Below are 15,702 nucleotides of genomic sequence, written 5' to 3' on the forward strand. Positions count from 1 at the left end.
CAAAATACATACTTTTCAGCACTAAGTATGGAAGTTTTGCTATGTCACAACTATCTAGTATAGATATAATAAGGAGATTTCCCTCCCTATTACTAATTTCTAAGAGTCTAAGGCAGGAACCCTTTTTTATACTGAATTTCTGAGGGGCAATAGGGAGATTGGTTTTTGGGTCACACCTGCTGATTCTCACAACTTACTTCTGGCCCTACACTCCGGTATTAGGCACTCCAAATGGGACTTGAGGCTCACTGTACTTTCTCCCTGGTCCTGGATTTCTTTTCTTTTCTTTTCTTTTTTGTTTTTGGGCCACACCCGGCGGTGCTCAGGGGTTACTCCTGGCTGTCAGCTCAGAAATAGCTCCTGGCAGGCATGAGGGACCATATGGGACACCGGGATTTGAACCAACCCCCTTTGGTCCTGGATCAGCTGCTTGCAAGGCAAACGCAGCTGTGCTATCTCTCTCCGGGCCCTGGATTTCTTTTTTAAAATTTACTACGACTATGTCTAAACTACTGCACAGAAACCAACCTGACAAGCTCCAGTCAGGCACACAAAAATATACATCATTACCTTACATGTGGCAGACCCAGGTTTGATCCCTAGAAACTCATGGTTCCCCAAGTCTGCCCGGAGTAATCTCTAAACGCCAAGCCAGGAATAGCCCCCTGAGCACCAGTGATGTATCCCTTTCCCCCCAAAGCACATCATTTGACTTTCGTTTTGTTTTTGGGTCACACTCAGTGGTACCTTGGAAGTTACTGTGGCTCTGCACTCAGGAATTACTCTTGATAGGACTTGGCACTTGGGGGACCAGAGAGTGACCACTCCTGGTGGGATATGGAATACAGGGGATTGAATCTAGGTTGGCCAATGCAGAGCAAGTGTCCTACCTTCTGCACTATTATTCCAGCCCCCACCATTTGATATCTTTTATATATATTTACAAATAATGTGCAAGGTTGGGTTGATTGGTTCAGTAATAAAATTCACACCTCACATGTATAAGGACCGGGTTTTGATCTCTAGAACTGCAAAAGAACAATGTACAATATTTTTTAACGCTTATAAATGATTTTACGTGCTCACTTCGGCAGCACATATACTAAAATTGGAATGATAAAGAGAAGATTAGCATGGCCCCTGCACAAGGATGACACGCAAATTCGTGAAGCATTCCATATTTAAAAAAAAAATGATTTTATAGGAGCCAGAGAAATAGCACAGCAGTAGGGCATTTGCCTTGTATGAAGCCGAACAGTGGTTCGAATCCCAGCATCCCATATCCCAGGAGCGATTTCTGAGTGCAGAACCAGGATTAACTCCTGAGCGCCATAGGGTGTGACCCAAAAAAAAATTTTTTTTACAGTAACAATTTTTAATATCATCATTGATCATATATACTTAAAGTCTATATTCAAACACCCATCCTGCTGAGGCAGCCTGACATAGCAGGCTTTGGAATCACTCTGAGTTTAAATTTCATCTCAGATATTCTCTAGCTGTGAAACCATTTAAATCTTTGTTCATGCATAATAAGTTTTAGATGCAACCGAATATTAGAAAATAATTAGATTCTTTTCCTTCATACTTCGGTTGAACTGGCTGGTTTCCAATAGGAGATTTAAGTCAGTTTAACCTATCATCAGCATTCAAAAGTGGAGGTTGGAGAGAGAGCACAGCGGTAGGGCATTTTGCCTTGCACACAGCTGACCCAGGATAGACAGTGGTTTGAATCCCGGCTCCCCATATGGTCCCCCGAGGTAGCCAGGAGCAATTTCTTAGCACAGAGCCAGGAGTGACCCCTAAGCACCACCGAGTGTGAACCAAAAATAAAAACAAAACAACAAAAAAAACCCCACAAAGATATTCAAAACTGGTATGCAACTGGGTTCTGAAAAAAAAGAATCAAATCCTTCAGAGAACAGTTCTTTCCGAAGTGGTAGCATTACTGACTCATTACTATAATAGATACCCACATTTCAAAAAAACTGGGGTGAGGGGGTAGAAAGTAAAAAAATAGGGGCCTGAGAGATAGCACAAAAGTAGGGCATTTGCCTTGCATGCAGAAGGACGGTGGTTTGAATCCCAGCATCCCATATGGTCCCGAGCCTGCCAGGAGTGATTTCTGAGCGTAGAGCCAGGAGTGACCCAAGCCCCCCCCCCCCAAAAAAAAAGAAGAAGTTGTTATGGGACATTATATATAAAAATGGCACACAACATATTCCATTGGTTCTAAGCATAAACAGCTCTATCCGCAGTGCACGCATCATCCTCTTTTGGGAAAGGGAACCACACCCTGCTGTGTTCATAGGCTGATCCTGCTTTTATGCTCAGGGATCACTCCTGCTCGGGTGATCATGATATCAGGGACCAAACCAGGGTCAGTCATGTGCAAAGCAATCACCTTATCCCCTGTACTATCTCTGCTTCTTAATACTTCATCATATACTCATTATAAAAATAAAATAGGTTCTCTAGCCTATGGCAATTAGAAAATTGGCCGTTTTTATTTGTCATATTATCAACAAGGAGACTTAGGGAATACACCATGTTAAACACACCATCTATATATTCTACAGGTACATTTATACAAATGTAAATGCAAAGAGAAAATCTACAAGTCAAATAAAATAAAATAAATTTTTTCTCAAGAAAGTGGCAGAAGCAAGGATTAGAAGAAGTAGGCAAAGAGAATGTGGCTTTACTCAAAAGAAAATACATGGAAGAGGGGCTGGAGAGATAGCACAGTGGTAGGGCTTGCATGCAGCTGACCCAGGACGGACCTAGGTTCGATTCCTGGAATCTCATATGGTCCCCCAAGCTTGCCAGGATCGATTTCTGAGCCAAGAGGCAGGAGTAACCTCTGATCATCTTGGGGTGTGGCCCCAAAACCAATCAATTAATAAATAAATAAACTGTGGGGCCCAGAGAGATAGCACAGCGGCATTTGCCTTGCAAGCAGCTGATCCAGGACCAAAGGTGGCTGGTTCGAATCCCGGTGTCCCATATGGTCCCCCGTGCCTGCCAAAAGCTATTTCTGAGCAGACAGCCAGGAATAACCCCTGAGCACCACCGGGTGTGACCCAAAAACCAAAAATAAAATAAAATAAAATAAAAATAAATAAAAATAAATAAACTGCTAAAACTAAAAGCCAAAAAATGGTGTCAACCTCATTTAATAAAAATCAAAACAAGGGGCCGGAGAGATAGCCTGGAGGTAAGAAGTCTGCCTTCCATTCAGAAGGATGGTGGTTCGAATTCGGCATCCCATATGGTTCCCATGCCTGCCAGGGGCGATTTCTGAGCGTAGAGCCAGAAGTAACCCCTGAGCGCTGCCGGATGTGACATAAAAAAAATCAAAACGAGGCAATCTATGACCCTGCTATCTTTACCAATGAACAACTATCAATAGATAATGAATACCAAGAGGAATAGGAATTTCCTCTAAAGTTTCTTAGGACACAGTAATAGCTTACTAACTAAAAGGAAATTCACATTTCAAAACCTAATGCTTAGTATTCTATTTTAATCAATGATGTACTATGTAAGTTTTCTCAATTACTTAGGTTAATCAGTAATTGTGTTTTTTAAAAGTCCAACACAGGGGGGCCAGAGCGATGGCCTTGCATGCAGCTGACTCAGAATGGACTGCGGTTCGATACCCTGATGTCCCATCTGGTCCGAGAAGCTAGGAGCAATTTTTGAGCACGTAGCCAGGAGTAACCCCTGAGCGTCACCGGATGTGGCCCAAAATAAAATAATAAAAAAAAAGTCCAACATAGGGTCAAAATAATAGCACAACGGGTGGGGTGTATGCCTTGCACAAGGCCAACCCTGATTTAATCCCAGACAGCTAATATGGTCGCCCCCCCCACCCCCTCCAGCCTGCCAGGAGTGGTTTCTGAGTGAAGAGCCAAGAGTAACCCTGAATGCTACTGGGTGTGGTCCCAAAACAAACAAAAAAAGTTCAATACAGGGCCAGGGAGACAGTTCAGTTTGTGTGCACACCTGGCATGCACAGGCCCCACAATTGATTCCTAGGACAACATGGCCATTCAAAAACATCACTGCACTGAAGAACATGATGGTAAAAGTACTCACTGCTGCATTAAAGTTGTTTAAAAATTTAACTGTCCCTCAAGCATCACCACGAATGACCCCTGAGTAAATCCTAACTAGTCAGGTATGGCCCTCCCACCAAAACAAAACAAAAACCAAATAAAGGGAAGAAAAATGATAGAACATTTCCTAAAATTTTCCTTTTTGGCCCTACAAGCGTCACCACCTCTCCCCCATCATCTCTGCGGACTCCTAGTAAAAATAACCCCCAGGTATGCACGTCTGGTGGCTCACATCTTCAGGGATCAGTGGAGCCAGGCTCCGCTGCCTGCCTCCTTCCCTTTGTACTTCCAGAAGCCCCTGACAACCAGGCCCACAACCCTGAGCCTTCCACCATGTCTGCTCGAGTGGCCAAAACCATAGACTCATCTAAGTCCCAAAGAGGCCCAACTAGTGGGGAAAACTCTTCAACATACTGGCCTCAAAGCTGAGCTCACTGGGCCTGCTGAGGGCCCCTAACCACTCTGTTAGCATATGAGCTCATTAGCCCAACACTGCAGATCCTCAGACACCCCCATAATTTTAATACTGATTGCCCAATAGGAATACACGGAATCATGTGAAATTGTCCTAACTTCAATAAAATAACAACAGACATTCAAATGAGCTGAGGCTCAGCACAACAACCTTCAAACAATGACATAAGACCACTGAGATATAATTTTTATAAATTTTCTTTTCTTTTTTTTTTTTTTTTTGGTTTTTGGGCCACACCCGGCAGTGCTCAGGGCTTACTCCTGGCTGTCTGCTCAGAAATAGCTCCTGGCAGGCACGGGGGACCATATGGGACACCGGGATTCGAACCAACCACCTTTGGTCCTGGATCGGCTGCTTGCAAGGCAAACGCCGCTGTGCTATCTCTCCGGGCCCAATTTTTATAAATTTTCTAACTGTACCAAGCAATAAGTAAATTAAGGTACCTGCCAAGGGGCAGACTTCAGGGAGGTTGAAAAACTGACAGCCAGGGTAGAGGGAATGTTCCACTATTGTAGGATTGGTGTAGAATACTGAATGTCAGAAAAACTTGTATTGTGAACAATTCTGTAAACCATCTAAAGTAAAGAAATTTAATTACAAAAAAACTTCTTTAAACTTGCTCTGTGCTCAGAAGTTACTCCTGGCAGGCTCTGGGGACCATATGGGATGCCGGGATTTAAACCAGGGTCCGTCCTGTGTTGGCTGCATGCAAGGCAAATGCCTTACCACTGTGCTATCACTCCAGCCCCTTTATTAAGCTTTTGCTTTTTTATTTTTGTTTTCGGGCCACACCTGGTGGTGCCTACATGGCTCTGTGCTCAGGAATCACTCCTGGTGGACTTGGGGGACCAATGGGGTGCTGGGCATAACTCTATTCACTTGGTGTGCTGATGTTACCACCTCCACATAAAAAGAAGAGATCTATCCCAAATATGACACACAAAAAAAATATAATAATGTATACACAGCCAAAGTAGTTCAGAACAGGTTTTGTCTATAAAACAGCTTGCACAGGGTGAAGTGGTAGGGGGTTTCTTGGGACACTGGTGGAGGAAAGGGGTGCTCTGGTGGTGGATATAGTGTTGGAGGAATGATGTATCCATAAAAAGTATGATTAGGGGCCGGGCGGTGGCGCTAAAGGTAAGGTGCCTGCCTTGCCTGCGCTAGCCTTGGAAGGACCGCGGTACGATCCCCCGGTGTCCCATATGGTCCCCCAAGCCAGGAGCAACTTCTGAGCACATAGCCAGGAGTAACCCCTGAGCGTTACCGGGTGTGGCCCAAAAACCCAAAAAAAAAAAAAAGTATGATTAACAGGGGCCAGAGAGAGAACACAGCGGCGTTTGCCTTGCAAGCAGCCGACCCAGGACCTAAGGTGGTTGGTATGAATCCCAGTGTCCCATATGGTCCCCCGTGCCTACCAGGAGCTAGTATTTCTGAGCAGATAGCAAGGAGTAACCACTGAGTGCTGCAGGGTGTGACCCAAAAAACAAAAAAAAACAAAAAAAATATGATTAACAGTACTGTAAATTTCAGTACTTCAGTAAAAAATTAAATCAAAATTAAAACCAAGTAACCAACCTGTCATTTTATCATGAGCCCTAGAAAAGGTAAGCAAGACCCAGAATTAGCTCTTGTTGTGCTTGGGCATGAGACCTCATTGACCCTTGACACAGTCGTACAAGTTGAGAGCAATCCCAGTGGTAGGGAAATAAACCTCTAGTGATTTAAGGAAATAAAACACAGCAAGTCTGAGAAATAGTGGGGTAGGTTGCAGATAGAATAAACCTTCCTTACACAGTTCAGTCAAGATTCCTGGAATTTCCTTTTGCTTTTGGTCTTAAAGACAATGGAAGGGCTGGGAGATAGCTCAACATGTTCTGCATGTAAAACCCTGGGCCCTGGCACTTCATGGTTCCTCTGAGCACTGAACTTGGAATAGCCCTTGAGCAGATCTGGGTATGAATCAAAAAGGATGGAAGTTAATTTTATGAAACTGGATTATTTGATCTAAATCATTTCCCAAACTTATTTGGCTTTTCAGGAAGGAAAAAAAATTACTCAGCAATTCCTTGAACATCTACTATCAGAACAGAAAGAGACCCTCAATTGCACCTGCAACTACTGCTGCACTGTGGATGGTTCCTGCATGCCTGAGGGGTAATGGAGGAAATAACACCCACTCTCAGAAACACTGATCAAAATAAAAGTTGATAAACATAAAATCAGATGGAACTATTCACTGAAACACCAAACAATTTTCTGGTTAGTCATGTAATCCATTCTCCCATAATTTGTATTTGCTGCAGGAAGATTACTTGAAACTAAAATATAGGGCAGGCATAAAAAATAGCCCACTTGACTATGACTACTATTAATTTTAAGGAAGAGAGGGTTCATTCCTTTGCAGGTGAGAAATTTGCAGACACTTAATGGTGTCAGAGAGGTAAGATGAAAGAGATGGTGAGGAAACAAGCAAACTAGCATTAGTCAGCAAGGTGTGAATCTAACCCTGAGTGCTCAGAAGGGTCTGACTCATCAGACAGTGAGTTTCAGGATTTGGGAGTGTCATTTTTATTAACACTCTCCTGTATCTGACAAAACTGAGACTATAAGTCATTACATCAAGAATTTTCCCAAAGAAATTGGGGAGGGGTTCCTCTGCAGCTACTGAGAAGCCTAACAGCCATTCCTAATACTATGGAGCCCAGCAATGGTGAACAGTAAGCAATGCTCTGCCAAGTCTGGAACAGTGGTGCCAGGCCCACCAGTATTTGGGAAAGGGGGAGTACAAAAAATGTTAGTTTTTTGGGGCAACAAGTCAAGTGCAGGGCTAATCATGTGGCTCAACTGGTAATGCATGTGTGGGACCTTGGATTCATTCAGTCCCCAGGTATGTGGTCCACTGAACCTTGCCAGGTCTGGCCCTCCTGACCCAGTACTTTTGAGAGTCACTTGAGCTCCCAGTACCACTGATGCTGGTACTCCCCACACCACCAAAACAGCAGTCAAAATGGGGGAGGTCAAATAAATCTACTGACCAGCTACTGCATAGCTGCAAACCATGCTTTTGTTCACAGGCATTCGCCACCAAAAACAAAATAAATCTCATTAAAGAAGTAACTGGGGGCCAGAGAGATAACATGGAGGTAAGGCATTTGCCTTGCATGCAGAAGGACGGTGGTTCGAATCCCGACATCCCATAGGGTTGCCCGAGCCTGCCAGGAGAGATTTCTGAGCGTAGAGCAAGAGTAACCCCTGAGAGCTGGTGGGTGTGGCCCCCCCCAAAAAACAACAACAACAACAAAAGAAGTAACTGAGAGGGTATTCATTCTCATGTAGGATGTGAACATTTTCATAAAATCTTATGTGTATCTGGTAGTATTTTTGGGGGGGGGGGGCATACCCGACAATGCTCAGGGGCTACTCCTGGCTCTGCATTCAGAAATCACTCCTGGCAGGCTCGGGGGAACATATAGGATGCCAGAAATTGAACTGCCGTCTGTCCTGGGTTGGCCATGCAAGGCAAACGCCCTGTACTATCTCTCCGGCCCTGTATCTGCTAGTTTGATTTTGTTTTTAGTGAAGTGAAGTGAAGTGAAAAATTACGTCGTCGCATGAAATAATCCAGACCAGGCTAAGGGTGAAATACAGGTAATCTTCTACCTTGTATCAAGAGCCAGTTGCCTTCCAGAACTGTAGTTTTTATTGAGTACAACAGACCACTAGCAGGTAGGGGAGTAAGGACAGAGAAAGGACAGATAGCTCAGGCTATCCTGAGCCAGTCCCGCCCAAACTTACATCTAAGACAATCTCTGTTTTGGGGGTAAAAACAAATACAAAGGAACCAGGGATGATCTTTGTTTTTGGAAAAATTAGGTGTATCTAACAGTGAAGCAAGACAGATTTTATTGAAACGTGTTTAGAAAAATGTGAGAAAAGAGAAAATATAATGTGTTAAAGAGAGAACACAGGATTATCTAATGGAGATGAACAAGAAAGCAAGATAGGTGTTTAACAGAAAACAAGGGCTCAAAGAAAGCAATATCTGTTAGTTTTAAAGTTTACTCTGTAGACAACTTAATAGGCTAAGCACAAAGCAAGGAGGACTCAAATCCCATCACCATAATCATTTGATCACTGCAGGAAGCGATCCCTGCTAAGTACCCCTGGAATGGCCCAAAAATCAAAAGGAGGAAATATAAGTTATCCTGCCTCTAACTACTGAACAGGTAGGGCATTTGCCCCAAAAGTGGTTGCTCCAGGCTCAATAACCAGCATCCCTGGCCCAGAGCAATGCCAGAAGTAATTCCTGAGTGCAGTGCCAAGAGTAAACCCTAAGCATCACTGGCACTCTAATCCCCTCCCACCCAAAAAAGAACTAAAATACAATCAAAGTAAACTGTCTCAGTAATGAATAAACAATTGGCACTTATTTAATCACAAAATAATATAAAATATTAAAAACTGGGGGCCCGGAGAGATAGCACAGCGGTGTTTGCCTTGCAAGCAGCCGATCCAGGACCAAAGGTGGTTGGTTCAACTCCCGGTGTCCCATATGGTCCCCCATGCCTGCCAGGAGCTATTTCTGAGCAGATAGCCAGGAGTAACCCCTGAGCACCGCCGGGTGTGGCCCAAAAACAAAAAAACAAACAAACAAAAAATTAAAAACTGGAAATTTTGGGATTAGCACAGCGTAAGGTGCTTGCCTTGCATGCACAGGCCCCGTTTCAATTCCCAGCATCCCATATTGTCCCCTAAACAGACAGTAATGATTCCTGAGTGCTGAGCCAGAAGTAACTTCTGAGCATCACAAGGTGTGGTGATCCAAAAACCAAAAAATAGGGCCGGGTAGGTGGCGCTGGAGGTAAGGTGTCTGCCTTGCAAGCGCTAGCCAAGGAAGGACCACGGTTCGATCCCCCCAAGCCAGGGGCAATTTCTGAGCGCATAGCCAGGAGTAACCCCTGAGCGTCAAACGGGTGTGGCCCAAAAACCAAAAAAAAAAAAAAAAAAAAAAAACCAAAAAATAAAAGTTTGGAAAGAGACAAAAAACATAATCTTTATTATTGGGAGGGGTTGGCCTGGGGCCACATTTAGATATGTTGGGAGACCACATGTATACCAGGGACTGATTTGAGCCAGAGATGTGGAAGTGTCCTACCTGCTGTTCTATTGGGGGAGCCCTCACACCCAACAGAGCTCAAGGTCATAAGACCCAAGAGCACCACTAGGTGTGGCCAGGGATTGATTTGAGCCAGAGATGTGGAAGACAAGTGTCCTACCTGCTGTTCTATTGGGGCAGCCCTCACACCCAGCAGAGCTCAAGGTCATAAGGCCCAAGAGCACCAATGGATGTGGCTGCCCCCCTTTAAAACACACACACACACTTCAAAACGCACACACACACACACACACACACACACACACACACACACCTCTGTTCTCCACCTTCATAAAAAGATTAAAATAAATACATTCATAGAATCAAGTTTTGTAATCAGTTCATAAGGTATGATATATGCAGTAGGTGGGCTAATAGTCCGTAAAAGATGTTCTCCAGAAACTAATATATTACATAAAAAATGTGTTATATTATTGAAAAGGGGGGATTCAGCCCGTAATTGCTCTTACCCTGGAGTAGTCACAGGTCCAATAAAAATCACAAAGATCTTTATGAATGGATGTGGGGAAAGAAGAGTCAAAGGGACCTTTGGAGATGTTACACAATGTTACACACCGACTCTGAAGATAAAGAGGCCCCATGCCAAAATATTTAGGTCATTCCAGAAGATGAAAAAAGAAAGGCTAAATTCTCTGCTAGTGTCTTTGAAGGCTGTTAACCCGAGTTTAACCCAGTGAGTCCCATTTTAAACTTCTGCCCTCTAGAACATTAAGACTGTCTGAATTATTTTAAGCTAGCTACCAAGCAGCAACAGGAAATGACTTTAATACAGTTTCCCAAGCAATGTGCTTCAGAAGCAAATAGAATGGTTTATTCTAGATTATACTTTTATTAAATTAGTAACTATTTAACTTTGTAGTTCTAATAAAGACTGTTACAATCATTTGGCACAAGTATTATAACCAGGGCCCGGAGAGATAGCACAGCGGTGTTTGCCTTGCAAGCAGCCGATCCAGGACCAAAGGTGGTTGGTTCGAATCCCGGTGTCCCATATGGTCCCCTGTGCCTGCCAGGAGCTATTTCTGAGCAGACAGCCAGGAGTAAGCCCTGAGCACCGCCGGGTGTGGCCCAAAAACAAAAACAAAAAAAAACAAAAAAACAAGTATTATAACCAGATACCAATCCCCAGACCTCTGAAAAATTAAAATCAAATCCCTTCCATCTAAATTATAAAAGTTAGTTTTATCCCACACATCAATTGCTAACATAAGTTTTGAGATAAATAATATTTTCTTCTTAACCTCTGGAGGTAAAGATAGATTATTTCAATGTCCCTTCTAGTCTTTATTTTGATAAAGTAAAAGCCATAAAATGTATGATTTGGAATGGTATAAAAGATAGGTGAATTGCACAACCAAAGCTCAACTCCATTCCATATATCATTTGGTCTAAATAACACTATTGGGTTTTTTTTTGTTTGTTTTTTTTTTGATTTTTGGTTTTTGGGCCACACCCGGCGGTGCTCAGGGGTTACTCCTGGCTGTCTGCTCAGAAATAACTCCTGGCAGGCACGGGGGACCATATGGGACACCGGAATTTGAACCAACCACCTTTGGTCCTGGATAGGCTGCTTGCAAGGCAAACGCCACTGTGCTATCTCTCTGGGCCCTATTGGTTATTATTTTACCATGTAAAAACTGATACAAAAAATTGGGGAGGAAAAGTTGGGGAGGCCCCATACCTGGTGACGCTCAGGGGTTATTCCTGGCTCTGTGCACAGAAGTACTTCTGGCACTCTCGGGGAACAATATGGGATACTGGGTACTGAGCCCAGGTTGGCCATGTGCAAGGCAAACACCTTACTCATTGTATTCAGCTACAGATACTATTTTTAAAAGATTCAAATTTTAACACTAATAGCTTAAAACTTAAGTAATAAATAAAAATACATAAAAATTGTGCACTTATATATGTTAAGAAAATCATGGGGCCGGGCGGTGCCTGCCTTGCCTGCGCTAGCCTAGGACGGACCGCGGTTCGATCCCCCGGTGTCCCATATGGTCCCCCAAGTAGCCAGGAGCAACTTCTGAGCACATAGCCAGGAGAAACCCCTGAGCGTCACAGGGTGTGGCCCCAAAACCAAAAACAAACAAACAAACAAAAAAAAAAGAAAATCATCAACTCAAGCTATTTTATGTCTTAGTGAATATTCACAAAGCCTATAATAAAAACACAAAAAATTAAAGATAAAGGAGTCAAAGCTTATCTACCTAGCAATTGGTAACCTAAGCTTGAATATTCCCTGGTAATGGCAACTCATTATCCTAAGGAACCCTGTCTATTCCACCTTTGAGTAACTATGGCATTTATGCATTCACAGTTGATTGCTTTCATTTCTACTTTCCAGTGCTGCTGCTCCTTTACTTTGTTTTGTTTTTGTCACAACTAGTAGTACCCAGGGACTACCCCTGGTGGGTTTATGGGATCATATGAGGTACTAAAGATTGAACACAGTCAGTCACAGGCAAAGCACCCCTGCCTTCTGTACTATCTCTCTGGCCAAGGGCTACTTCTTGCCCTTTGCATTAAGTAAAATAGTTCTCAAAGATCAGAACTTTAAAAAGGTGATAAAATGGGGCCGGGAAGGTGGCGCTAGAGGTAAGGTGTCTGCCTTACAAGCGCTAGCGTAGGACGGACCTCGGTTCGATCCCCCGGCGTCCCATATGGTCTCCCCAAGCCAGGGGCGATTTCTGAGCTCATAGCCAGGAGTAACCCCTGAGCATCAAACAGGTGTGGCCCAAAAACCAAAAAAAAAAAAAAAAAAAAAAAAAAAAGGTGATAAAATATCTGGGATAGGGACCAGAGCGATACCATGGAGGTAGGGCTTTTGCCTTGCATGCAGAAGGAAGGTGGTTCAAATCCTGACATTCCATATGGTCCCCTGTGCCTGCCAGGGGCAATTTCTGAGCGCAGTCAGGAGTAACCCCTGAGCGCTGTAACCCCCCCCCCAAAAAAAAAAAAAAATCTGGGATAGCTCCAAGGGCTGGACAATGTGATTTGCACATATGGAGTTCCAGGCTTGATCCCTTACACCAACCAGTCCCAAATACACCCAGGAACAGAGCCAGTAGTAAAATCCCAAGCATTGATATGACCCCAAATCCAAAAAAGGTCTCAAAATACCCATGTTTACCATGAGTTTTCTATTCCCTAGGCTAGACATGTCCTAGCCATTCAGCCATATAAAATTTACAATTAAATCTCAGATCTGCAATTTGTGAAGTATAAGTCAAAGACAAGTTGTTTATCCAAGTTTGTTTGTTTATCAATAAAAAATTCTATTAGTGCTGGGTAGGTTAGAAAGAATGTGTCCAAAGTCTTTGCAGAGGGGCTGGCAAGGTGGCGCTAGAGGTAAGGTGTCTGCCTTGCAAGCGCTAGCCAAGGAAAGATTGGACTGCAGTTCGATCCCCGGGCGTCTCATATGGTCCCCCCCAAGCCTGGGGCAATTTCTGAGCACTTAGCCAGGAGTAACCCCTGAGCATCAAACAGGTTTGGCCCGAAAAACCAAAAAAAAGTCTTTGCAGAGAGTGCTGCATAGAGCAAACCCTGACTAAATAGTGGGTGGCTAGTAATGATAATGATGGAAGGGCTTCCATATTATAAGAACTGTACTCTTCTAAATGAGCTCTTTTGTCTTTAACCCTAAAGGATGATACTGCAAATCGAAAGCAGTATGATCTATACAGGAGAGAACAAGACCATCTCTCCTTTCCTCCTCGTAGACCATGTATTTCCACCAAAATAGTCCAAGATCAAATGGTTTTCTCTCATGGTGCTATCACACCACTGTCTCAGAGAAACTATACTTTATATATGTTAAAGTTAAAGCAGGCACCTGAGTGATAATACAGTGTCAATTCCTGTGCATCACCAGGAGTAATTCTTTTTTTTGGGAGGAAGGGGGTCACATCTGGCAGCGCTCAGGTGTTACTCCTGGCTCTATGCTCAGAAATCACTCCTGGCAGGCACGGGGGATCATATGGGATGCCTGGATTCAAACCACCGTCCTTCTGCATGCAAGGCAAATGCCTTATCTACCAGGAGTAATTCTTAGTGCACTGTCAGGAATAAACACCTGAGCACTATTGGGTATCTCTCAAAAAGAAAAATAATAAAATAAAATAAAACAAAATTTTTGGGCTACAGAAAAAACTATAAATTCTTACACTATTTCTTTTTTATTTGTTTTTGGGCCACACCCAGCATTGCTCAGGGGTTACTCCTGGCAGGCACCGGGGACCATATGGGACACCGGGATTCGAACCAACCACCTTTGGTCCTGGATCGGCTGCTTGCAAGGCAAACGCTGCTGTGCTATCTCTCCAGGCCCTCTTACACTATTTCTAAGACATTATAATATAATGCAGTTTTTCCAGGTCAATAAATAAAACACTCTGGAATACTGTCTAGAATATACTAAACGCTGAATAAAAAGTTGGCTTTTCCTTCACCAATTCAACACATCCCGTAATAAATTTTCAATACTTTCTCCCCTTCAGCAAAATAAGCTTATCAAAGAATACTCATTTCTAGGTCCTATACTAGGAGTTCATATATATTATATATTTCCTTTAATTTTTTTATTTTTGTGCTATACCTAGTGGGGTTCGAGGTTTACTCCTGTCTCTGGGATCATTTCTGGCATATGGAGTGCAGGGCTAGAACCAAGGTTCGCTGCACGCAAGGCAAAAGTCATACCTGATTTACTTCCTTCTTTGGCCCTGATTCTTTTTTGTTGTTGTTGTTGCTGTTTTTTTTGTTTGTTTGTTTTTTTGGCTCTGATTCTTTACACAACCACCCTTTGTGTAAAAAAAAAAAGGGGGGGTGGGAACAGATATTCAAAAGCTAAATCATAAAAAGTACTTCAAGTTTTGTTGACGGGCCCGGAGAGATAGCACAGTGGCGTTTGCCTTGCAAGCAGCCGATCCAGGACCAAAGGTGGTTGGTTCGAATCCCGGTGTCCCATATGGTCCCCCGAGCGTGCCTGCCAGGAGCTATTTCTGAGCAGACAGCCAGGAGTAACACCCTGAGCACCACCGGGTGTGGCCCAAAAACCAAAAAAAAAAAAAAAAAAAAAAAAAAGTTTTGTTGATTCCAGAGCCTAATTTCCTAAAAAGTGAGCCAAAACTCTGTTTAAGGATAAAAACCGGGGTCGGAGCTATAGCATAGTGGTAGGGCATTTGCCCTGCATGTGGCCAACCCCAGATGGACTCCAGTTAGATCCTGGCATCCCACATGGTCCCCTGAGCCTGCCAGGAGAAATTTCTGAGCGCAGATCCAGGAGTGACCCCTGAGCGCTGCCGGGTGTGACCCCAAAACAAAAAACAAAAGGATAAAAATCAACATTACCAGGCTAGGAAGACAGCTCCAAGGTCTGCAATATACAATGTGCACGCAGAAGCCCTATCAGGGGTCCTCAAACTTTTTAAACAAGGGGCCAGTTCACTGTCCCTCAGACCATTGGAGGGTCTGACTATAGTAAAAACAAAACTTATGAACGAATTCTTATGCACACTGCATAGATCTTATTTTGCAATGAAGAAACAAAACAGATACAAATACAATATGTGGCCCACGGGCCATAGTTTGAGGACCACTGCGCCTAGTTCAATCCCCAATATTGCATAGTTCCACAGCAGTGCTGGGAGGGACCTGTCCCCTCAGCATCTCCAGGTGTGATCCAGAAACCCCCAAAATAAAATCATTTAAAAAAAAAAAAGCAGGGGCCGAAGAGGTGGTGCAAGCAGTAGGGTGTTTGTCTTGCTAACCTGGGACAGACCATGGTTCAATCCCCTGGTGTCCCATATGGTTCCCAAAGCCAGGAGCGATTTCTGAGCGCATAGCCAGGAGTAACCCCTGAATGTCATGAGTGTGACCCAAAACACACACACACACACACACACACACACACACACACACACACCCAC

The 15,702-nt window shown here is 43.6% G+C and overlaps 1 protein-coding gene and 1 non-coding gene across 2 annotated transcripts in view; one reads left to right on the forward strand and one right to left on the reverse strand.

Annotated features, from left to right (window-relative positions):
• The window catches only part of ACBD3 (acyl-CoA binding domain containing 3), a 69,774-nt gene that overhangs the window by 38,503 nt on the left and 15,569 nt on the right, over nt 1-15,702 (reverse strand).
• LOC126015103 (U6 spliceosomal RNA) lies at nt 1,079-1,185 on the forward strand. Its single transcript, XR_007497998.1, has one exon. It is a non-coding gene; the product is annotated as a U6 spliceosomal RNA (small nuclear RNA).

Source organism: Suncus etruscus, chromosome 7 (assembly GCF_024139225.1).
Source record: "Suncus etruscus isolate mSunEtr1 chromosome 7, mSunEtr1.pri.cur, whole genome shotgun sequence".
Lineage (NCBI taxonomy): Eukaryota > Metazoa > Chordata > Mammalia > Eulipotyphla > Soricidae > Suncus > Suncus etruscus.